The 23139-nt window shown below is 34.5% G+C and overlaps 12 non-coding genes across 12 annotated transcripts; all 12 read left to right on the forward strand.

Moving 5' to 3' along the window:
• Window positions 1–7731: 7731 nt before the first annotated feature.
• Window positions 7732–7803, forward strand: TRNAP-UGG (transfer RNA proline (anticodon UGG)). The gene has a single exon. It is a non-coding gene; the product is annotated as a tRNA-Pro (tRNA).
• Window positions 7804–8725: 922 nt separating this feature from the next.
• On the forward strand, window positions 8726–8797 carry TRNAP-CGG (transfer RNA proline (anticodon CGG)). The gene has a single exon. It is a non-coding gene; the product is annotated as a tRNA-Pro (tRNA).
• Window positions 8798–11716: 2919 nt separating this feature from the next.
• TRNAP-UGG (transfer RNA proline (anticodon UGG)) lies at window positions 11717–11788 on the forward strand. The gene has a single exon. It is a non-coding gene; the product is annotated as a tRNA-Pro (tRNA).
• A 924-nt stretch (window positions 11789–12712) lies between these two features.
• On the forward strand, window positions 12713–12784 carry TRNAP-UGG (transfer RNA proline (anticodon UGG)). Its single transcript has one exon. It is a non-coding gene; the product is annotated as a tRNA-Pro (tRNA).
• Window positions 12785–13706: 922 nt separating this feature from the next.
• Window positions 13707–13778, forward strand: TRNAP-UGG (transfer RNA proline (anticodon UGG)). Its single transcript has one exon. It is a non-coding gene; the product is annotated as a tRNA-Pro (tRNA).
• A 1917-nt stretch (window positions 13779–15695) lies between these two features.
• Window positions 15696–15767, forward strand: TRNAP-UGG (transfer RNA proline (anticodon UGG)). The gene has a single exon. It is a non-coding gene; the product is annotated as a tRNA-Pro (tRNA).
• Window positions 15768–16691: 924 nt separating this feature from the next.
• Window positions 16692–16763, forward strand: TRNAP-UGG (transfer RNA proline (anticodon UGG)). Its single transcript has one exon. It is a non-coding gene; the product is annotated as a tRNA-Pro (tRNA).
• Window positions 16764–17685: 922 nt separating this feature from the next.
• TRNAP-UGG (transfer RNA proline (anticodon UGG)) lies at window positions 17686–17757 on the forward strand. The gene has a single exon. It is a non-coding gene; the product is annotated as a tRNA-Pro (tRNA).
• Window positions 17758–19676: 1919 nt separating this feature from the next.
• TRNAP-CGG (transfer RNA proline (anticodon CGG)) lies at window positions 19677–19748 on the forward strand. The gene has a single exon. It is a non-coding gene; the product is annotated as a tRNA-Pro (tRNA).
• A 922-nt stretch (window positions 19749–20670) lies between these two features.
• TRNAP-UGG (transfer RNA proline (anticodon UGG)) lies at window positions 20671–20742 on the forward strand. The gene has a single exon. It is a non-coding gene; the product is annotated as a tRNA-Pro (tRNA).
• A 925-nt stretch (window positions 20743–21667) lies between these two features.
• TRNAP-UGG (transfer RNA proline (anticodon UGG)) lies at window positions 21668–21739 on the forward strand. Its single transcript has one exon. It is a non-coding gene; the product is annotated as a tRNA-Pro (tRNA).
• A 923-nt stretch (window positions 21740–22662) lies between these two features.
• Window positions 22663–22734, forward strand: TRNAP-CGG (transfer RNA proline (anticodon CGG)). Its single transcript has one exon. It is a non-coding gene; the product is annotated as a tRNA-Pro (tRNA).
• The last annotated feature ends 405 nt before the right edge of the window (window positions 22735–23139 follow it).

Below are 23139 nucleotides of genomic sequence, written 5' to 3' on the forward strand. Positions count from 1 at the left end.
GCACCGAGCCTTGTGGTACTCCAACTGATAGGGGAAGCGGAGCAGAGGTGGCTCCAGAGAAATTAACAGTGAAAGAGCGATTAGAGAGGTAAGATGAGAACCAGGATAGAACTGTGTCTTGAAGACCTAGGGATTGCAGCGTTTGTATGAGAAGAGAGTGGTCAACGGTGTCAAATGCAGCCGAGAGATCAAGGAGAATTAGGAGAGAGTAATGGCGTTCAGTCTTAGCAGTGATCAGATCATTAACAACCTTGGTCAGCGCAGTCTCTGTGGAGTGTTGAGAACGAAAGCCAGACTGAAGAGGATCCAACAGGTTGTTTGCGGAAAGAAAGCGTGTGAGGCGAGTGTAGGCAAGTCTCTCTAGAAGCTTGGAGGGGCAAGGGAGCTGAGAGATGGGACGGTAATTTGAGAGAGAGTTTGGGTCGGAGTTTTGTTTTTTTAGAATAGGAGTAATCACTGCATGCTTGTATAGTGATGGAAAGATGCCAGTAGAGAGTGAGAGATTACAGATTTGAGTTAGAGGTGAAATGAGCACAGAAGACAGGGATCTACCAATTTGCGAGGGAATAGGATCAAGAGGACAGGAGGTAGAGTAGGAAGATAAGAAGAGCGTAGAAATTTCCTCTTCATTTGTGGGGTCAAATGAAGAAAGGGTGTCAGAGGGTAGTGGGAAGGAAATGAGCTGATGGCTTGTTGAGGAAGAGGATACCATTTCTAGTCTGATCTTGTCAATCTTGTCCTTGAAGTAGGAAGCAAGATCCTGAGCACTGATAGTAGATGGAGGGTTCGGGGTGGGAGGATTGAGAAGATGATTAAATGTATTGAAAAGGCGTTTGGGGTTAGAAGCCTGAGCATAGATAAGAGATTGAAAGTATGTTTGTTTTGCAGTGTCCAGAGCATTTCGATAGGAGTGGTAGACAGAAGTATATGTGAAGAAGTCATTAGAGCTTCGAGATTTACGCCAGTGACGTTCTGCTTTACGGGACAGTTTTTGAAGATTTCGTGTTGCTTTGGTGTGCCACGGTTGACATCGAAGTCGACGTGTAGTATGAAGTGTCGCTGGAGCCACTTGATCAAGGGCCGTTGCTAAGGTTAGGTGAAAATGAGGTACTGCCATCTCAGGGGATGTGAATGTAGAGATAGGGGAGAGAAGGTGTTGGAGAGAGGTGAAAAATTGTTGAAGATTAATAGAATTAAGATTTCTACGAGTATGAGGAGGCTTGGTTGAGTTAGACAGTAGAGAGGTTAGAGCAGTGGGGGTGAGAGTGTAGCTGATAAGGTGATGATCCGAGAGGGGGAAGGGTGTATTAATAAAATTAGAAACTGAGCATAGTCTAGAGAAAACAAGATCAAGGCAGTGGCCATCCTTATGAGTAGATGATTCAATCCACTGGGAGAGGTCAAGTGAGGATGTTAGAGAGAGTAGTTTGGAAGCAGCTTTGGAAGGTGGGTTATCAATGGGGATGTTGAAGTCACCCATGATGATGGTGGGGATGTCTGAAGATAAGAAGTGAGGGAGCCATGCAGAGAAATCCTCAATAAATTGTTGGTGTGATCCAGGGGGACGATAGATCACCGCAACACGTAGGGAGAATGGATTAAAAATGCGAATAGCATGTACTTCAAAAGATGTGACGTGAGTGATGGGACATTTGGTAGAACTGTGTATGTGCAATGTGGGGAGAGAAGTAGTCCAACCCCACCTACTTGTCTGCCTTCAGGTCTGGAGGTGTAGGTGAGATGGAGGCCACCATGTGAAAGTGCTGCAGGTGAGGCAGTGTCTGAATTTATAAATGTGAATACTTAGAAAAATCTCAATATCAACACTATGCAATCATAATAAAAAATGTATACTTTCATAAGTGCATACTTCGCAAAATATCAACCATAGGGTGCCATATGAGATAAACTATACATTTCTCCAGCGTAGATGACCTGGAATGGATTAAAAGAACAGTCTCCTTTTGACACAAAAAACACTGCTAAAACTTAGTCTTTTGTGTTGCTTATTTGTAAAAAAAAAAATATTTCTCAAAAAGAGTGTGATAGATTATCTCTTTAATTCCCAGAAAAAAAGAAACACTGTAGGCATCATAAATATTAAAATTGCATTATTGAAATGAGTTTGCTTTGTAAAATGTCTACTTTGAGGAAAACAATTCTGTACTCTACAAGTTCCTTTTTGTCAAAATTAAAGTTGTGACAAAACGAGCGTGATATGTGAATTATAGCAAATACTTTGTATAGCCCTTCTTTTGTTTCCCCAGCTCATCAGACTACAACTGCATTGTCCAATTACATGTGGTTAAGGGGACATTGTAATTCAATTTAAATATGTATATTGTGTATTATATATTGATGACTTGAAGTAATGTTATTCATTGTCCTTAAACTGAAGCCAGGAGGGTTATGGGTTAAGATCAGGTGGTGTCTAGGATACAGGTGAGAGGGCTTGAGCTGCATTCATTCTCCCCCCTCCTTCCTCTACAGGAAGCATGGAACAGCTGGGGACCCTGTGACATCACAAAGTAGTGTAAAGGGTTAATTTTAGGAGGGGCTCACTGCTACCTTATCCTTGGAAGTAGGGGAAGCCAATTAAGCATCAATTGTTCTCCTTAGGACTAGTCCAGACGTTCTGTCTGCATCCCAGCAGGGGGCTTCTGTGAAAGGACATCTCATCTCCACTGCCCTGTCCAAACCCCCTAGTCCTGCACTGGCCAATGGGGAAGTAGAATAGACGCAGGGGTTTGCCCAGGGAGGGGAAAGACTGTGGAAATTAGACCTGTGATATATAAGGAACAACTCTAGGGGGGAGGGGTGTTCATGCTTGGATTTCATTCAGGAAGGTGCAAAATGGAGTTTTGAATTGTCGTTTTCTAACTCGAGTATATATATGCAGCTGAGAGGGATCCATGGGTCATGAAGTCTGGACAGCAGGTGACAATATCTCCTTAAGTTATTGGGGTAAGGGACAGATGATGTGGTAAATCTGCCTGGCATTTATTTACTGTGTGTACATAATATTCTAGTGTTGTTTGTATGACAATAAATATACTGTTGTATTTTTATAACTGCATTTTGCCTGAGTGACCATACGAATCCTAGAAGGTACTGGGTAGCACTGGGCCAGATAAACCCGGTATCTTCACATTTTTGGTGGCAAGCAGTGGGGTCACTCAGTCCCAGGTCCTATCTGGGTAGAGCTGCAGGGGAACTGTATCGTGATACATTCCAGGGCTCTGCAAAGCAGTTAGCACTAGAAACCAGTTACCACATTATCCTGAACTTACTCCTAAAGGCTTTAAGGTAGAAAGTGTCACGAAAAGCGTTGTGGGCTTTAGGCGAGGGAAGATGCCGTCTAAGTGCCGATTTGATAAGGGGAAGCGCACCCCGCCAGAGGAGAGCGGAAGATGGAACCGTGTCTCAAAGAGAGGAAATCACAGTGAGGTGATCCCTGGAAGTAAAATGGGTGTGAGCTCTAGGAACAAGAGAGCAGGTCACAGCCCAGTGTTGCAAAAGTTCACAAAGGAAGGGATGAAGCAGTCCAGTACACCCAGGAGAAAGGCGTACTGGGATGAAGGACTGTGGCAGTGTCTGCAGGATGGGGATATGGATGTGTTGCACCACCCCACCACAATGCAGCACATTTTGGATTATTGGGATGAGGAGTGCCCAAAGATTATTATGTGGGAAGGAGCCAGTCTACAGGAGAAATTGGAGAACCTGTTGGATGTGTTCCTAATGTTGAAAGAGGAGGCAAGTGCCTGTAATTTTCGGGATGAACCAGCATGGGATGATTTTACACATGAAGTTATTTGTATTATGCAGAATCTGGCCAAGGGAGAATCCAGATACAACAATAATCAGCAATACAAACAAGACGTAAAGGGACTATTACAGCACAGGGACATGCCTGATGAATCCCCTGCAAATGTATTAATAGAATCTGTCCCATTAGCAGATTCTACAGATCCACTAGAGACAATGAGTATGGAGGAGCTGATAGTGGAATGCCAGATCCGGGGTGTACCTTACCTGTACTGCACGCACATGGATATCCTGAAATGTTTGTTAAAAGATCAGGAGAATCCCATCAATGCCTTTAGTGTTTATAGAAAATGGATGCTCACTTTAGGTCCCCACATACCTCTCTGGGAACAAATGCAATGTCTGCAACAGAGTTTTGAAGAAGCAGAGGATGAGGTATGGCGGCAAGGATTTACAGACACTGAAATGTGGCAGGATCAGTGTTATCGAGTGAATACTGAAAAATGCCAATTGGAATATCTTTTGTCACACTCTAAAAAGATGGCTGCTCAGTCTGTTAATCAGGGGGAGGTCCATCCCAGTGGATTAAATACAGTTGCCCAAGCTACTATCTTGGGGGAGACTGGAGAAGAACTGCTTGGTGAGGATGTTGTACCTCCGACTACTCAGCAAGGATTAGGAGAAATTCTCCCATTTGGTGACTTGGATCGAAAAGAGCTACCAAGTAAGTACCATGTAGCAGCATCTTCTGATAATTTGCCAGTGTTATTGGAACCTGAGACTGTGTCTGAGTTAGAACAGAATTACAGAAAAGATCAGTTATCCATCCCTGTTGTGCCTGAAAAGAATTTGTTTAATGAAGTAACGCAGGATACCGCATGTGTGCTCTCCGGGGCAAGTGATGTACAGCTGTACCCAATTGTGACAGAAGAGAATCATAAACTTGCACAACATATGATCTCAGCAGAAATCATGTTTACAGACTGTAGGACAGAATTAAGGGGAGAGGATAAAGGAATTGTCATGTCAGAGGCCACTACCATGGGGCCCTGGGAAAATTACACTTATGCCTTCCCCTATGCAGAACTGGCAGATGAGGAGATGTTGACTGAGTGGGTGTCTGAGAGGGCACCAGTACAGCAAGATTCACCAGCCCCACCAGCTTTGATGCATCGCACTCCAGCTCCAAATCTGGGAATCCAGGACCCAATACCAGAGGCCTGCACTGGACCATCCACTTTGTTTTGCTGCCAGGAGGACAAGTCTGTGTCCAATGAGGATTCACACTACCCCGATGCGCCAGAGGCGAGGGAAGTAGTGCAACAGTTGGATGTGGTAGCAGGGGAGGGGAGATGCACACCAACATACTTACAGGGGCACCCACATGTGGTTTGGGAGGGGGACAGAGGATTCCCCATAAGCAAAGAATTAATGGAGCCCCCACGCTTGCCTGCCACTGGGCAGTTGTCCCTTGAGTGTTTGGGGGAGGGGGGATTGGATCTTTGCCAGAAACAAACAGACAAGGAGCCAGAAAGTTTGCCTGCCACTTGGCAGTTTTCACTTGAATATGTGGGGGAGGGGAGCATGGTCTCCAGAAACAGAGGACAGGCCAAGGGACTATTTGCAGTTGGGCAATTAAGGGTGGATAAGGCACACAAGGGATGTTGGACTACAACTCTCCTACCATGGATGTGTGCACAGGAGTGGCCCAGTTTTATTGTTGTTTCATCTTATGACACAGGGCAGCATAAACCCCCACTCCAGCTGGGTGGGAAGATATGCCTGCAGCCATGGGACCCTGGTGGGAGATTGAGGAACTGTGTACTGCTGTCTACCTTGCCATCAGACCCAGGAGAAACCACAGCAGGCCAGAGACTTTGGACTTGGAAGAAATGATTACTTGGGGCTAGGGAGCCACTGGGAAACAAGGGCTAAAAAAGTAGGGGAGGAATGTGACAAAACGAGCGTGATATGTGAATTATAGCAAATACTTTGTATAGCCCTTCTTTTGTTTCCCCAGCTCATCAGACTACAACTGCATTGTCCAATTACATGTGGTTAAGGGGACATTGTAATTCAATTTAAATATGTATATTGTGTATTATATATTGATGACTTGAAGTAATGTTATTCATTGTCCTTAAACTGAAGCCAGGAGGGTTATGGGTTAAGATCAGGTGGTGTCTAGGATACAGGTGAGAGGGCTTGAGCTGCATTCATTCTCCCCCCTCCTTCCTCTACAGGAAGCATGGAACAGCTGGGGACCCTGTGACATCACAAAGTAGTGTAAAGGGTTAATTTTAGGAGGGGCTCACTGCTACCTTATCCTTGGAAGTAGGGGAAGCCAATTAAGCATCAATTGTTCTCCTTAGGACTAGTCCAGACGTTCTGTCTGCATCCCAGCAGGGGGCTTCTGTGAAAGGACATCTCATCTCCACTGCCCTGTCCAAACCCCCTAGTCCTGCACTGGCCAATGGGGAAGTAGAATAGACGCAGGGGTTTGCCCAGGGAGGGGAAAGACTGTGGAAATTAGACCTGTGATATATAAGGAACAACTCTAGGGGGGAGGGGTGTTCATGCTTGGATTTCATTCAGGAAGGTGCAAAATGGAGTTTTGAATTGTCGTTTTCTAACTCGAGTATATATATGCAGCTGAGAGGGATCCATGGGTCATGAAGTCTGGACAGCAGGTGACAATATCTCCTTAAGTTATTGGGGTAAGGGACAGATGATGTGGTAAATCTGCCTGGCATTTATTTACTGTGTGTACATAATATTCTAGTGTTGTTTGTATGACAATAAATATACTGTTGTATTTTTATAACTGCATTTTGCCTGAGTGACCATACGAATCCTAGAAGGTACTGGGTAGCACTGGGCCAGATAAACCCGGTATCTTCACAAAAGTTTTTACATTTTTACTTATTATTGCTTTCAAAAATCCGAAAAAACAACAAAACAGCTTATTTTGTGTGGCTTGTTGGTCTAGGAGTATGGTTCTCGCTTCAGGTGCGAAAGGTCCCGGGTTTAAATCCCAGACAAGCCCATGACTTTTTATCCTGTTATTTTTAGCTATTTCAGTCAAGCTAGGCATTTGATGTTAGATTTTGCCATTTTCCCAAAATAGCTCTGATAAGATTGTTCAAAATAAATTCCCTATTTATTAGTGGGATGATTCTTAGTTAAAGTTTCAAAAAGTCTTGTTTGCCCAAAATGAGTAAGCAGTTTCTTTATAGGTACTTATGAATCTTGGTTTTATAATTTTAAAATGAGCCAATTTAGTAAAATGTGACTCCAATGCATAAATCTCAGATCACTTGTACATTTCTGTTCTGCAGAAGAAAACAATGTTCCTAAATAAATGTTATTATGACTTAAGAAAAAAATAAATAAGGTCATTCATTTGGCTGCCTTTATTATCTACAGATATAATTCTAATAAAAAGTAGATACTTTGTAGGTACTTTGAATCTTGGCTTCACAATTTATAAATGTGAATACTTAAAAAAATCTCAATATCAACACTATGCAATCATAATAAAAAACGTATACTTTCATAAGTGCATACTTCGCAAAATATCAACCATTGGGTGCCATATGAGATAAACTATACATTTCTCCAGCGTAGATGACCTGGAATGGATTGAAAGAACAGTCTCATTTTGACACAAAAAACACTGCTAAAACTTACTCTTTTCTGTTGCTTATTTGTAAAAAAAAAAAAATATTTCTCACATAGAGTGTGATAGATTATCTCTTTAATTCCCAGAAAAAAATAAACACTGTAGGCATCATAAATATTAAAATTGCATTATTGAAATGAGTTTCCTTTGTAAAATGTCTACTTTGAGGAAAAAAATTCTCTACTCTACAAGTTCCTTTTTCTCAAAATTAAAGTTTTTACATTTTTACTTATTATTGCTATAAAAAATCCGAAAAAATGACAAAACTGTTTCTTTCGTGTGGCTCGTTGGTCTAGGGGTATGATTCTCGCTTTGGGTGCGAGAAGTCCTGGGTTCAAATCCCAGATGAGCCCATGACTTTTAGTCATTTTCATCCTATTATTTTTAGCTATTTTAGTCAAGCTAGGCATTTAAAGCTAGATTTTGCCATTTTCCCAAAATAGCTCTGATATGATTGTCCAAAATAAATTCCCTATCTATTACTGGGATGATTCTTAGTTAAAGTTTCAAAAAGTCTTGTTTGCCCAAAATGAGTAAGCAGTTTTTTATAGGTACTTATGAATCTTGGTTTTATAATTTTAAAATGAGCAAATTTAGTAAAATGTGACTCCAATGCATAAATCTCAGATCACTTGTACATTTCTTTTCTGCAGAAGAAAACAATGTTCCTAAATAAATGTTATTATGACTTAAGAAATAAATAAATAAGGTCATTCATTTGGCTGCCTTTATTATCTACAGATAAGATTCTATTAAAAAGTAGATACTTTGTAGGTACTTTGAATCTTGGCTTCCAAATTTATAAATGTGAATACTTAGAAAAATCTCAATATCAACACTATGCAATCATAATAAAAAACGTATACCTTCATAAGTGCATACTTCACAAAATATCAACCATTGGGTGCCATATGAGATAAACTATACATTTCTCCAGCGTAAATGACCTAGAATGGATTGAAAGAACAGTCTCATTTTGACACAAAAAACACTGCTAAAACTTACTCTTTTGTGTTGCTTATTTGTAAAAAAAAAATATTTCTCACATAGAGTGTGATAGATTATCTCTTTAATTCCCAGAAAAAAAGAAACACTGTAGGCATCATAAATATTAAAATTTCATTATTGAAATGAGTTTGCTTTGTAAAATGTCTACTTTGAGGAAAAAAATTCTCTACTCTGCTAGGTCATTTTTGTGAAAATTAAAGTTTTTACATTTTTACATACTATTGCTTTAAAAAATCCGAAAAAACAACAAAACAGGTTCTTTTGTGTGGCTTGTTGGTCTAGGGGTATGATTCTCGCTTCGGGTGCGAGAGGTCCCGGGTTCAAATCCCGGATGAGCCCATGACTTTTAGTCATTTTTATCCTATTATTTTTAGCTATTTTAGTCAAGCTAGGCATTTGAAGTTATATTTTGCCATTTTCCCAAAATAGCTCTGATATGATTATCCAAAATAAATTTCCTATCTATTACTGGGATTATTCTTAGTTAATGTTTCAAAAAGTCTTGTTTGCCCAAAATGAGTAAGCAGTTTCTTTATAGGTACTTATGAATCTTGGTTTTATCATTTTAAAATGAGCAAATTTAGTAAAATAAGACTCCAATGCATAAATCTCAGATCACTTGTACATTTCTTTTCTGCAGAAGAAAACAATGTTCCTAAATAAATGTTATTATGACTTAAGAAATAAATAAATAAGGTCATTCATTTGGCTGCCTTTATTATCTACAGATTAGATTCTAATAAAAAGTAGATACTTTGTAGGTACTTTGAATCTTGGCTTCCAAATTTATAAATGTGAATAATTAAAAAAAATCTCAATATCAACTCTATGCAATCATAATAAAAAACGTATACTTTCATAAGTGCATACTTCGCAAAATATCAACCATTGGGTGCCATATGAGATAAACTATACATTTCTCCAGCGTAAATGACCTAGAATGGATTGAAAGAACAGTCTCATTTTGACACAAAAAACACTGCTAAAACTTACTCTTTTGTGTTGCTTATTTCTAAAAAAAAAATATTTCTCACATAGAGTGTGATAGATTATCTCTTTAATTCCCAGAAAAAAAGAAACACTGTAGGCATCATAAATATTAAAATTTCATTATTGAAATGAGTTTGCTTTGTAAAATGTCTACTTTGAGGAAAAAAATTCTCTACTTTGCAAGTTCCTTTTTGTCAAAATTAAAGTTTTTACATTTTTACATACTATTGCTTTAAAAAATCCGAAAAAACAACAAAACAGGTTCTTTTGTGTGGCTCGTTGGTCTAGGGGTATGATTCTCGCTTCAGGTGCGAGAGGTCCCGGGTTCAAATCCCGGATGAGCAAATGACTTTTAGTCATTTTTATCCTATTATTTTTAGCTATTTTAGTCAAGCTAGGCATTTGAAGTTAGATTTTGCCATTTTCCCAAAATAGCTCTGATATGATTGTCAAAAATAAATTCCCTATCTATTACTGGGATTATTCTTAGTTAATGTTTCAAAAAGTCTTGTTTGCCCAAAATGAGTAAGCAGTTTATTTATAGGTACTTATGAATCTTGGTTTTATAATTTTAAAATGAGCAAATTTAGTAAAATGTGACTCCAATGCATAAATCTCAGATCACTTGTACATTTCTTTTCTGTAGAAGAAAACAATGTTCCTAAATAAATGTTATTATGACTTAAGAAATAAATAAATAAGGTCATTCATTTGGCTGCCTTTATTATCTACAGATAAGATTCTATTAAAAAGTAGATACTTTGTAGGTACTTTGAATCTTGGCTTCTAAATTTATAAATGTGAATACTTAGAAAAATCTCAATATCAACACTATGCAATCATAATAAAAAATGTATACTTTCATAAGTGCATACTTCGCAAAATATCAACCATTGGGTGCCATATGAGATAAACTATACATTTCTCCAGCGTAAATGACCTAGAATAGATTGAAAGAACAGTCTCATTTTGACACAAAAAACACTGCTAAAACTTACTCTTTTGTGTTGCTTATTTCTAAAAAAAACAATATTTCTCACATAGAGTGTGATAGATTATCTCTTTAATACCCAGAAAAAAAAAAACACTGTAGGCATCATAAATATTAAAATTTCATTATTGGAATGAGTTTGCTTTGCAAAATGTCTACTTTGAGGAAAAAAAATCTCTACTCTACAAGTTTCTTTTTGTCAAAATTAAAGTTTTTTAATTTTTACTTATTATTGCTTTAAAAAATCCGAAAAAACAACAAAACTGCTTCTTTTGTGTGGCTCGTTTGTCTAGGGGTATGATTCTCGCTTTGGATGCGAGAGGTCCCGGGTTCAAATCCTGGAAGAGCCCATGACTTTTAGTCATTTTTATCCTATTATTTTTAGCTATTTTAGTCAAGCTAGGCTTTTGAAGTTAGATTTTGCCATTTTCCCAAAATAGCTCTGATATGATTGTCAAAAATAAATTCCCTATCTTTTTACTGGGATGATTCTTAGTTAATGTTTCAAAAAGTCAAGTTTGCCCAAAATGAGTAAGCAGTTTCTTTATAGGTACTTATGAATCTTGGTTTTATAATTTTAAAATGAGCAAATTTAGTAAAATGTGACTCCAATGCATAAATCTCAGATCACTTGTACATTTCTTTTCTGCAGAAGAAAACAATATTCCTAAATAAATGTTATTATGACTTAAGAAATAAATAAATAAATAAGGTCATTCATTTGGCTGCCTTTATTATCTACAGATAAGATTCTATTAAAAAGTAGATACTTTGTAGGTACTTTGAATCTTGGCTTCTAAATTTATAAATGTGAATACTTAGAAAAATCTCAATATCAACACTATGCAATCATAATAAAAAACGTATACCTTCAAAAGTGCATACTTCGCAAAATATCAACCATTGAGTGCCATATGAGATAAACTATACATTTCTCCAACGTAGATGACCTGGAATGGATTGAAAGAACAGTTTCATTTTGACACAAAAAACACTGCTAAAACTTACTCTTTTGTGTTGCTTATTTCTAAAAAAAAAATATTTCTCACATAGCGTGTGATAGATTATCTCTTTAATTCCCAGAAAAAAAGAAACACTGTAGGCATCATAAATATTAAAATTTCATTATTGAAATGAGTTTGCTTTGTAAAATGTCTACTTTGAGGAAAAAAAATCTCTACTCTACAAGTTCCTTTTTGTCAAAATTAAAGTTTTTAAATTTTTACTTATTATTGCTTTAAAAAATCCGAAAAACAACAAATGAGCTTCTTTCATGTGGCTCGTTGGTCTAGGGGTATGATTCTCGCTTTGGGTGCGAGAGGTCCCGGGTTCAAATCCCGGACGAGCCCATGAATTTTAGTCCTTTTTATCCTGGATTTTTTAGCTATTTCAGTCAAGCTAGGCATTTGAAGTTAGATTTTGCCATTTTCCCAAAATAGCTCTGATAAGATTGTCCAAAATAAATTCCTTATCTATTAGTGGGATGATTCTTAGTTAAAGTTTCAAAAAGTCTTGTTTGCCCAAAATGAGTAAGCAGTTTCTTTATAGGTACTTATGAATCTTGGTTTTATGATTTTAAAATGAGCAAATTTAGTAAAATGTGACTCCAATGCATAAATCTCAGATCACTTGTACATTTCTTTTCTGCAGAAGAAAACAATGTTCCTAAATAAATGTTATTATGACTTAAGAAATAAATAAATAAGGTCATTCATTTGGCTGCCTTTATTATCTACAGATAACATTCTATTAAAAAGTAGATACTTTGTAGGTACTTTGAATCTTGGCTTCCAAATTTATAAATGTGAATACTTAGAAAAATCTCAATATCAACACTATGCAATCATAATAAAAAACGTATACCTTCATAAGTGCATACTTTGCAAAATATCAACCATTGGGTGCCATATGAGATAAACTATATATTTCTCCAGCGTAGATGACCTGGAATGGATTGAAAGAACAGTCTCATTTTGACACAAAAAACACTGCTAAAACTTACTCTTTTGTGTTGCTTATTTCTAAAAAAAAAAAAAAAATTCTCACATAGAGTGTGATAGATTATCTCTTTAATTCCAGGAAAAAAAGAAACACTGTAGGCATCATAAATATTAAAATTTCATTATTGAAATGAGTTTGCTTTGTAAAATGTCTACTTTGAGGAAAAAAATCTCTACTCTACAAGTTCCTTTTTCTCAAAATTAAAGTTTTTAAATTTTTACTTATTATTGCTTTAAAAAATCCGAAAAACAACAAATCAGCTTCTTTTGTGTGGCTCGTTGGTCTAGGGATATGATTCTCGCTTTGGGTGCGAGAGGTCCCGGGTTCAAATCCCGGACGAGCCCGTGAAATTTAGTCATTTTTATCCTGGATTTTTTAGCTATTTCAGTCAAGCTAGGCATTTGAAGTTAGATTTTGCCATTTTCCCAAAATAGCTCTGATAAGATTATCCAAAATAAATTCCTTATCTATTAGTGGGATGACTCTTAGTTAAAGTTTCAAAAAGTCTAGTTTGCCCAAAATGAGTAAGCAGTTTCTTTATAGGTATTTATGAATCTTGGTTTTATAATTTTAAAATAAGCAAATTTAGTAAAATGTGACTCCAATGCATAAATCTCAGATCACTTGTACATTTCTGTTCTGCAGAAGAAAACAATGTTCCTAAATAATTGTTATTATGACTTAAGAAATAAATAAATAAGGTCATTCATTTGGCTGCCTTTATTATCTACAGATAAGATTCTATTAAAAAGTAGATACTTTGTAGGTACTTTGAATCTTGGCTTCCAAATTTATAAATGTGAATACTTTGAAAAATCTCAATATCAACACTATGCAATCATAATAAAAAACGTATACCTTCATAAGTGCATACTTCGCAAAATATCAACCATTGGGTGTGTTATGAGATAAACTATACATTTCTCCAGCGTAGATGACCTGGAATGGATTGAAAGAACAGTCTCATTTTGACACAAAAAACACTGCTAAAACTTACTCTTTTGTGTTGCTTATTTTTAAAAAAAAAATATTTCTCACAAAGAGTGTGATAGATTATCTCTTTAATTCCCAGAAAAAAGAAACACTGTAGGCATCATAAATATTAAAATTGCATTATTGAAATGAGTTTCCTTTGCAAAATGTCTACTTTGAGGGAAAAAATTCTCTACTCTACAAGTTCCTTTTTGTCAAAATTAAAGTTTTTACATTTTTACATACTATTGCTTTAAAAAATCCGAAAAAACAACCAAACAAGTTCTTTTCTGTGGCTCGTTGGTCTAGGGGTATGATTCTCGCTTTGGGTGCGAGAGGTCCCGGGTTCAAATCCCGGACGAGCCCATGACTCTTAGTCATTTTTATCCTGGATTTTTTAGCTATTTCAGTCATGCTAGGCATTTGAAGTTAGATTTTGCCATTTTCCCAAAATAGCTCTGATAAGATTGTCCAAAATAAATTCCTTATCTATTAGTGGGATGACTCTTAGTTAAAGTTTCAAAAAGTCTTGTTTGCCCAAAATGAGTAAGCAGTTTCTTTATAGGTACTTATGAATCTTGGTTTTATAATTTGAAAATAAGCAAATTTAGTAAAATGTGACTCCAATGCATAAATCTCAGATCACTTGTACATTTCTTTTCTGCAGAAGAAAACAATGTTCCTAAATAAATGTTATTATGACTTAAGAAATAAATAAATAAGGTCATTCATTTGGCTGCCTTTATTATCTACAGATAAGATTCTATTAAAAAGTAGATATTTTTTTGGTACTTTGAATCTTGGCTTCCAAATTTATAAATGTGAATACTTAGAAAAATCTCAATATCAACACTATGCAATCATAATAAAAAACGTATACCTTCATAAGTGCATACTTCGCAAAATATCAACCATTGGGTGCCATATGAGATAAACTATACATTTCTCCAGCGTAGATAACCTGGAATGGATTGAAAGAACAGTCTCATTTTGACACAAAAAACACAGCTAAAACTTACTCTTTTGTGTTGCTTATTTCTAAAAAAAAAATATTTCTCACATAGCGTGTGATAGATTATCTCTTTAATTCCCAGAAAAAAAGAAACACTGTAGGCATCATAAATATTAAAATTGCATTATTGAAATGAGTTTGCTTTGTAAAATGTCTACTTTGAGGAAAAAAATTCTCTACTCTACAAGTTCCTTTTTGTCAAAATTAAAGTTTTTACATTTTTAAATACTATTGCTTTAAAAAATCCGAAAAAACAACAAAACAGGTTCTTTTGTGTGGCTTGTTGGTCTAGGGGTATGATTCTCGCTTCGGGTGTGGGAGGTCCCGGGTTCAAATCCTGGACGAGCCCCTGACTTTTAGTCATTTTTATCCTGTTATTTTTAGCTATTTCAGTCAAGCTAGGCATTTGAAGTTAGATTTTCCCATTTTCCCAAAATTGCTCTGATAAGATTGTCCAAAATAAATTCCTTATCTATTAGTGGGATGATTCTTAGTTAAAGTTTCAAAAAGTCTTGTTTGCCTAAAATGAGTAAGCAGTTTCTTTATAGGTACTTATGAATCTTGGTTTTATAATTTTAAAATAAGCAAATTTAGTAAAATGTGACTCCAATGCATAAATCTCAGATCACTTGTACATTTCTGTTCTGCAGAAGAAAACAATGTTCCTAAATAAATGTTATTATGACTTAAGAAATAAATAAATAAGGTCATTCATTTGGCTGCCTTTATTATCTACAGATGAGATTCTATTAAAAAGTAGATACTTTCTTGGTACTTTGAATCTTGGCTTCCAAATTTATAAATGTGAATACTTAGAAAAATCTCAATATCAACACTATGCAATCATAATAAAAAACGTATACCTTCAAAAGTGCATACTTCGCAAAATATCAACCATTGAGTGCCATATGAGATAAACTATACATTTCTCCAACGTAGATGACCTGGAATGGATTGAAAGAACAGTTTCATTTTGACACAAAAAACACTGCTAAAACTTACTCTTTTGTGTTGCTTATTTCTAAAAAAAAAATATTTCTCACATAGCGTGTGATAGATTATCTCTTTAATTCCCAGAAAAAAAGAAACACTGTAGGCATCATAAATATTAAAATTTCATTATTGAAATGAGTTTGCTTTGTAAAATGTCTACTTTGAGGAAAAAAAATCTCTACTCTACAAGTTCCTTTTTGTCAAAATTAAAGTTTTTAAATTTTTACTTATTATTGCTTTAAAAAATCCGAAAAACAACAAATGAGCTTCTTTCATGTGGCTCGTTGGTCTAGGGGTATGATTCTCGCTTTGGGTGCGAGAGGTCCCGGGTTCAAATCCCGGACGAGCCCATGAATTTTAGTCCTTTTTATCCTGGATTTTTTAGCTATTTCAGTCAAGCTAGGCATTTGAAGTTAGATTTTGCCATTTTCCCAAAATAGCTCTGATAAGATTGTCCAAAATAAATTCCTTATCTATTAGTGGGATGATTCTTAGTTAAAGTTTCAAAAAGTCTTGTTTGCCCAAAATGAGTAAGCAGTTTCTTTATAGGTACTTATGAATCTTGGTTTTATGATTTTAAAATGAGCAAATTTAGTAAAATGTGACTCCAATGCATAAATCTCAGATCACTTGTACATTTCTTTTCTGCAGAAGAAAACAATGTTCCTAAATAAATGTTATTATGACTTAAGAAATAAATAAATAAGGTCATTCATTTGGCTGCCTTTATTATCTACAGATAACATTCTATTAAAAAGTAGATACTTTGTAGGTACTTTGAATCTTGGCTTCCAAATTTATAAATGTGAATACTTAGAAAAATCTCAATATCAACACTATGCAATCATAATAAAAAACGTATACCTTCATAAGTGCATACTTTGCAAAATATCAACCATTGGGTGCCATATGAGATAAACTATATATTTCTCCAGCGTAGATGACCTGGAATGGATTGAAAGAACAGTCTCATTTTGACACAAAAAACACTGCTAAAACTTACTCTTTTGTGTTGCTTATTTCTAAAAAAAAAAAAAAAATTCTCACATAGAGTGTGATAGATTATCTCTTTAATTCCAGGAAAAAAAGAAACACTGTAGGCATCATAAATATTAAAATTTCATTATTGAAATGAGTTTGCTTTGTAAAATGTCTACTTTGAGGAAAAAAATCTCTACTCTACAAGTTCCTTTTTCTCAAAATTAAAGTTTTTAAATTTTTACTTATTATTGCTTTAAAAAATCCGAAAAACAACAAATCAGCTTCTTTTGTGTGGCTCGTTGGTCTAGGGATATGATTCTCGCTTTGGGTGCGAGAGGTCCCGGGTTCAAATCCCGGACGAGCCCGTGAAATTTAGTCATTTTTATCCTGGATTTTTTAGCTATTTCAGTCAAGCTAGGCATTTGAAGTTAGATTTTGCCATTTTCCCAAAATAGCTCTGATAAGATTATCCAAAATAAATTCCTTATCTATTAGTGGGATGACTCTTAGTTAAAGTTTCAAAAAGTCTAGTTTGCCCAAAATGAGTAAGCAGTTTCTTTATAGGTACTTATGAATCTTGGTTTTATAATTTTAAAATAAGCAAATTTAGTAAAATGTGACTCCAATGCATAAATCTCAGATCACTTGTACATTTCTGTTCTGCAGAAGAAAACAATGTTCCTAAATAATTGTTATTATGACTTAAGAAATAAATAAATAAGGTCATTCATTTGGCTGCCTTTATTATCTACAGATAAGATTCTATTAAAAAGTAGATACTTTGTAGGTACTTTGAATCTTGGCTTCCAAATTTATAAATGTGAATACTTTGAAAAATCTCAATATCAACACTATGCAATCATAATAAAAAACGTATACCTTCATAAGTGCATACTTCGCAAAATATCAACCATTGGGTGTGTTATGAGATAAACTATACATTTCTCCAGCGTAGATGACCTGGAATGGATTGAAAGAACAGTCTCATTTTGACACAAAAAACACTGCTAAAACTTACTCTTTTGTGTTGCTTATTTTTAAAAAAAAAATATTTCTCACAAAGAGTGTGATAGATTATCTCTTTAATTCCCAGAAAAAAGAAACACTGTAGGCATCATAAATATTAAAATTGCATTATTGAAATGAGTTTCCTTTGCAAAATGTCTACTTTGAGGGAAAAAATTCTCTACTCTACAAGTTCCTTTTTGTCAAAATTAAAGTTTTTACATTTTTACATACTATTGCTTTAAAAAATCCGAAAAAACAACCAAACAAGTTCTTTTCTGTGGCTCGTTGGTCTAGGGGTATGATTCTCGCTTTGGGTGCGAGAGGTCCCGGGTTCAAATCCCGGACGAGCCCATGACTCTTAGTCATTTTTATCCTGGATTTTTTAGCTATTTCAGTCATGCTAGGCATTTGAAGTTAGATTTTGCCATTTTCCCAAAATAGCTCTGATAAGATTGTCCAAAATAAATTCCTTATCTATTAGTGGGATGACTCTTAGTTAAAGTTTCAAAAAGTCTTGTTTGCCCAAAATGAGTAAGCAGTTTCTTTATAGGTACTTATGAATCTTGGTTTTATAATTTGAAAATAAGCAAATTTAGTAAAATGTGACTCCAATGCATAAATCTCAGATCACTTGTACATTTCTTTTCTGCAGAAGAAAACAATGTTCCTAAATAAATGTTATTATGACTTAAGAAATAAATAAATAAGGTCATTCATTTGGCTGCCTTTATTATCTACAGATAAGATTCTATTAAAAAGTAGATATTTTTTTGGTACTTTGAATCTTGGCTTCCAAATTTATAAATGTGAATACTTAGAAAAATCTCAATATCAACACTATGCAATCATAATAAAAAACGTATACCTTCATAAGTGCATACTTCGCAAAATATCAACCATTGGGTGCCATATGAGATAAACTATACATTTCTCCAGCGTAGATAACCTGGAATGGATTGAAAGAACAGTCTCATTTTGACACAAAAAACACAGCTAAAACTTACTCTTTTGTGTTGCTTATTTCTAAAAAAAAAATATTTCTCACATAGCGTGTGATAGATTATCTCTTTAATTCCCAGAAAAAAAGAAACACTGTAGGCATCATAAATATTAAAATTGCATTATTGAAATGAGTTTGCTTTGTAAAATGTCTACTTTGAGGAAAAAAATTCTCTACTCTACAAGTTCCTTTTTGTCAAAATTAAAGTTTTTACATTTTTAAATACTATTGCTTTAAAAAATCCGAAAAAACAACAAAACAGGTTCTTTTGTGTGGCTTGTTGGTCTAGGGGTATGATTCTCGCTTCGGGTGTGGGAGGTCCCGGGTTCAAATCCTGGACGAGCCCCTGACTTTTAGTCATTTTTATCCTGTTATTTTTAGCTATTTCAGTCAAGCTAGGCATTTGAAGTTAGATTTTCCCATTTTCCCAAAATTGCTCTGATAAGATTGTCCAAAATAAATTCCTTATCTATTAGTGGGATGATTCTTAGTTAAAGTTTCAAAAAGTCTTGTTTGCCTAAAATGAGTAAGCAGTTTCTTTATAGGTACTTATGAATCTTGGTTTTATAATTTTAAAATAAGCAAATTTAGTAAAATGTGACTCCAATGCATAAATCTCAGATCACTTGTACATTTCTGTTCTGCAGAAGAAAACAATGTTCCTAAATAAATGTTATTATGACTTAAGAAATAAATAAATAAGGTCATTCATTTGGCTGCCTTTATTATCTACAGATGAGATTCTATTAAAAAGTAGATACTTTCTTGGTACTTTGAATCTTGGCTTCCAAATTTATAAATGTGAATACTTAGAAAAATCTCAATATCAACACTATGCAATCATAATAAAAAACGTATACCTTCATAAGTGCATACTTCGCAAAATATCAACCATTGGGTGCCATATGAGATAAACTATACATTTCTCCAGCGTAGATAACCTGGAATGGATTGAAAGAACAGTCTCACTTTGACACAAAAAACACTGCTAAAACTTACTCTTTTGTGTTGCTTATTTCTAAAAAAAAAAATATTTCTCACATAGAGTGTGATAGATTATCTCTTTAATTCCCAGAAAAAAAGAAACACTGTAGGCATCATAAATATTAAAATTGCATTATTGAAATGAGTTTGCTTTGTAAAATGTCTACTTTGAGGGAAAAAATTCTCTACTCTACAAGTTCCTTTTTGTCAAAATTAAACTTTTTACATTTTTACATACTATTGCTTTAAAAAATCCGAAAAAACAACAAAACAGGTTCTTTTGTGTGGCTCGTTGGTCTAGGGGTATGATTCTCGCTTCGGGTGCGAGAGGTCCCGGGTTCAACTCCCGGACGAGCCCATGACTTTTAGTCATTTTTATCCTGTTATTTTTAGCTATTTCAGTCAAGCTAGGCATTTGAAGTTAGATTTTGCCATTTTCCCAAAATAGCTCTGATAAGATTGTCCAAAATAAATTCCTTATCTATTAGTGGGATGATTCTTAGTTAAAGTTTCAAAAAGTCTTGTTTGCCCAAAATGAGTAAGCAGTTTCTTTATAGGTACTTATGAATCTTGGTTTTATAATTTTAAAATAAGCAAATTTAGTAAAATGTGACTCCAATGCATAAATCTCAGATCACTTGTACATTTCTTTTCTGCAGAAGAAAACAATGTTCCTAAATAAATGTTATTATGACTTAAGAAATAAATAAATAAGGTCATTCATTTGGCTGCCTTTATTATCTACAGATGAGATTCTATTAAAAAGTAGATACTTTCTTGGTACTTTGAATCTTGGCTTCCAAATTTATAAATGTGAATACTTAGAAAAATCTCAATATCAACACTATGCAATCATAATAAAAAACGTATACCTTCATAAGTGCATACTTCGCAAAATATCAACCATTGGGTGCCATATGAGATAAACTATACATTTCTCCAGCGTAGATAACCTGGAATGGATTGAAAGAACAGTCTCACTTTGACACAAAAAACACTGCTAAAACTTACTCTTTTGTGTTGCTTATTTCTAAAAAAAAAATATTTCTCACATAGCGTGTGATAGATTATCTCTTTAATTCCCAGAAAAAAAGAAACACTGTAGGCATCATAAATATTAAAATTGCATTATTGAAATGAGTTTGCTTTGTAAAATGTCTACTTTGAGGGGAAAAAATCTCTACTCTACAAGTTCCTTTTTGTCAAAATTTAAGTTTTTAAATTTTTACTTATTATTGCTTTAAAAAATCTGAAAAACAACAAATCCGCTTCTTTCGTGTGGCTCGTTGGTCTAGGGGCATGATTCTCGCTTTGGGTGCGAGAGGTCCCGGGTTCAAATCCCGGACGAGCCCATGAATTTTAGTCATTTTTATCCTGGATTTTTTAGCTATTTCAGTCAAGCTAGGCATTTAAAGTTAGATTTTGCCATTTTTCCAAAAATAGCTCTGATAAGATTGTCCAAAATAAATTCCTTATCTATTAGTGGGATGATTCTTAGTTAAAGTTTCAAAAAGTCTTGTTTGCCCAAAATGAGTAAGCAGTTTCTTTATAGGTACTTATGAATCTTGGTTTTATAATTTTAAAATAAGCAAATTTAGTAAAATGTGACTACAATGCATAAATCTCAGATCACTTGTACATTTCTGTTCTGCAGAAGAAAACAATGTTCCTAAATAAATGTTATTATAACTTAAGAAATAAATAAATAAGGACATTCATTTGGCTGCCTTTATTATCTACAGATAAGATTCTATTAAAAAGTAGATACTTTCTTGGTACTTTGAATCTTGGCTTCCAAATTTATAAATGTGAATACTTAGAAAAATCTCAATATCAACTCTATGCAATCATAATAAAAAACATATACTTTCATAAGTGCATACTTCGCAAAATATCAACCATTGGGTGCCATATGAGATAAACTATACATTTCTCCAGCCTAAATGACCTGGAATGGATTGAAAGAACAGTCTCATTTTGACACAAAAAACACTGCTAAAACTTACTCTTTTGTGTTGCTTATTTGTAAAAAAAAAAAATATTTCTCACATAGAGTGTGATAGATTATCTCTTTAATTCCCAGAAAAAAAGAAACACTGTAGGCATCATAAATATTAAAATTTCATTATTGAAATGAGTTTGCTTTGTAAAATGTCTACTTTGAGGAAAAAAATTCTCTACTCTACAAGTTCCTTTTTGTCAAAATTAAAGTTTTTACATTTTTAAATACTATTGCTTTAAAAAATCCGAAAAACAACAAATCAGCTTCTTTCGTGTGGCTCGTTGGTCTAGGGATATGATTCTCGCTTTGGGTGCGAGAGGTCCCGGGTTCAAATCCCGGACGAGCCCATGAATTTTAGTCATTTTTATCCTGGATTTTTTAGCTATTTCAGTCATGCTAGGCATTTGAAGTTAGATTTTGCCATTTTCCCAAAATAGCTCTGATAAGATTGTCCAAAATAAATTCCTTATCTATTAGTGGGATGATTCTTAGTTAAAGTTTCAAAAAGTCTTGTTTGCCCAAAATGAGTAAGCAGTTTCTTTATAGGTACTTATGAATCTTGGTTTTATAATTTTAAAATAAGCAAATTTAGTAAAATGTGACTCCAATGCATAAATCTCAGATCACTTGTACATTTCTTTTCTGCAGAAGAAAACAATGTTCCTAAATAAATGTTATTATGACTTAAGAAATAAATAAATAAGGTCATTCATTTGGCTGCCTTTATTATCTACAGATGAGATTCTATTAAAAAGTAGATACTTTCTTGGTACTTTGAATCTTGGCTTCCAAATTTATAAATGTGAATACTTAGAAAAATCTCAATATCAACACTATGCAATCATAATAAAAAACGTATACCTTCATAAGTGCATACTTCGCAAAATATCAACCATTAGGTGCCATATGAGATAAACTATACATTTCTCCAGCGTAGATAACCTGGAATGGATTGAAAGAACAGTCTCACTTTGACACAAAAAACACTGCTAAAACTTACTCTTTTGTGTTGCTTATTTCTAAAAAAAAAATATTTCTCACATAGAGTGTGATAGATTATCTCTTTAATTCCCAGAAAAAAAGAAACACTGTAGGCATCATAAATATTAAAATTGCATTATTGAAATGAGTTTGCTTTGTAAAATGTCTACTTTGAGGGAAAAAATTCTCTACTCTACAAGTTCCTTTTTGTCAAAATTAAAGTTTTTACATTTTTACATACTATTGCTTTAAAAAATCCGGAAAAACAACAAAACAGGTTCTTTTGTGTGGCTCGTTGGTCTAGGGGTATGATTCTCGCTTCGGGTGCGAGAGGTCCCGGGTTCAACTCCCGGACGAGCCCATGGCTTTTAGTCATTTTTATCCTGTTATTTTTAGCTATTTCAATCAAGCTAGGCATTTGAAGTTAGATTTTGCCATTTTCCCAAAATAGCTCTGATAAGATTGTCCAAAATAAATTCCTTATCTATTATTGGGATGATTCTTAGTTAAAGTTTCAAAAAGTCTTGTTTGCCCAAAATGAGTAGGCAGTTTCTTTATAGGTACTTATGAATCTTGGTTTTATAATTTTAAAATAAGCAAATTTAGTAAAATGTGACTCCAATGCATAAATCTCAGATCACTTGTACATTTCTGTTCTGCAGAAGAAAACAATGTTCCTAAATAATTGTTATTATGACTTAAGAAATAAATAAATAAGGTCATTCATTTGGCTGCCTTTATTATCTACAGATAAGATTCTATTAAA

This window comes from Mixophyes fleayi, chromosome 6 (genome assembly GCF_038048845.1).
Source record: "Mixophyes fleayi isolate aMixFle1 chromosome 6, aMixFle1.hap1, whole genome shotgun sequence".
NCBI lineage: Eukaryota > Metazoa > Chordata > Amphibia > Anura > Limnodynastidae > Mixophyes > Mixophyes fleayi.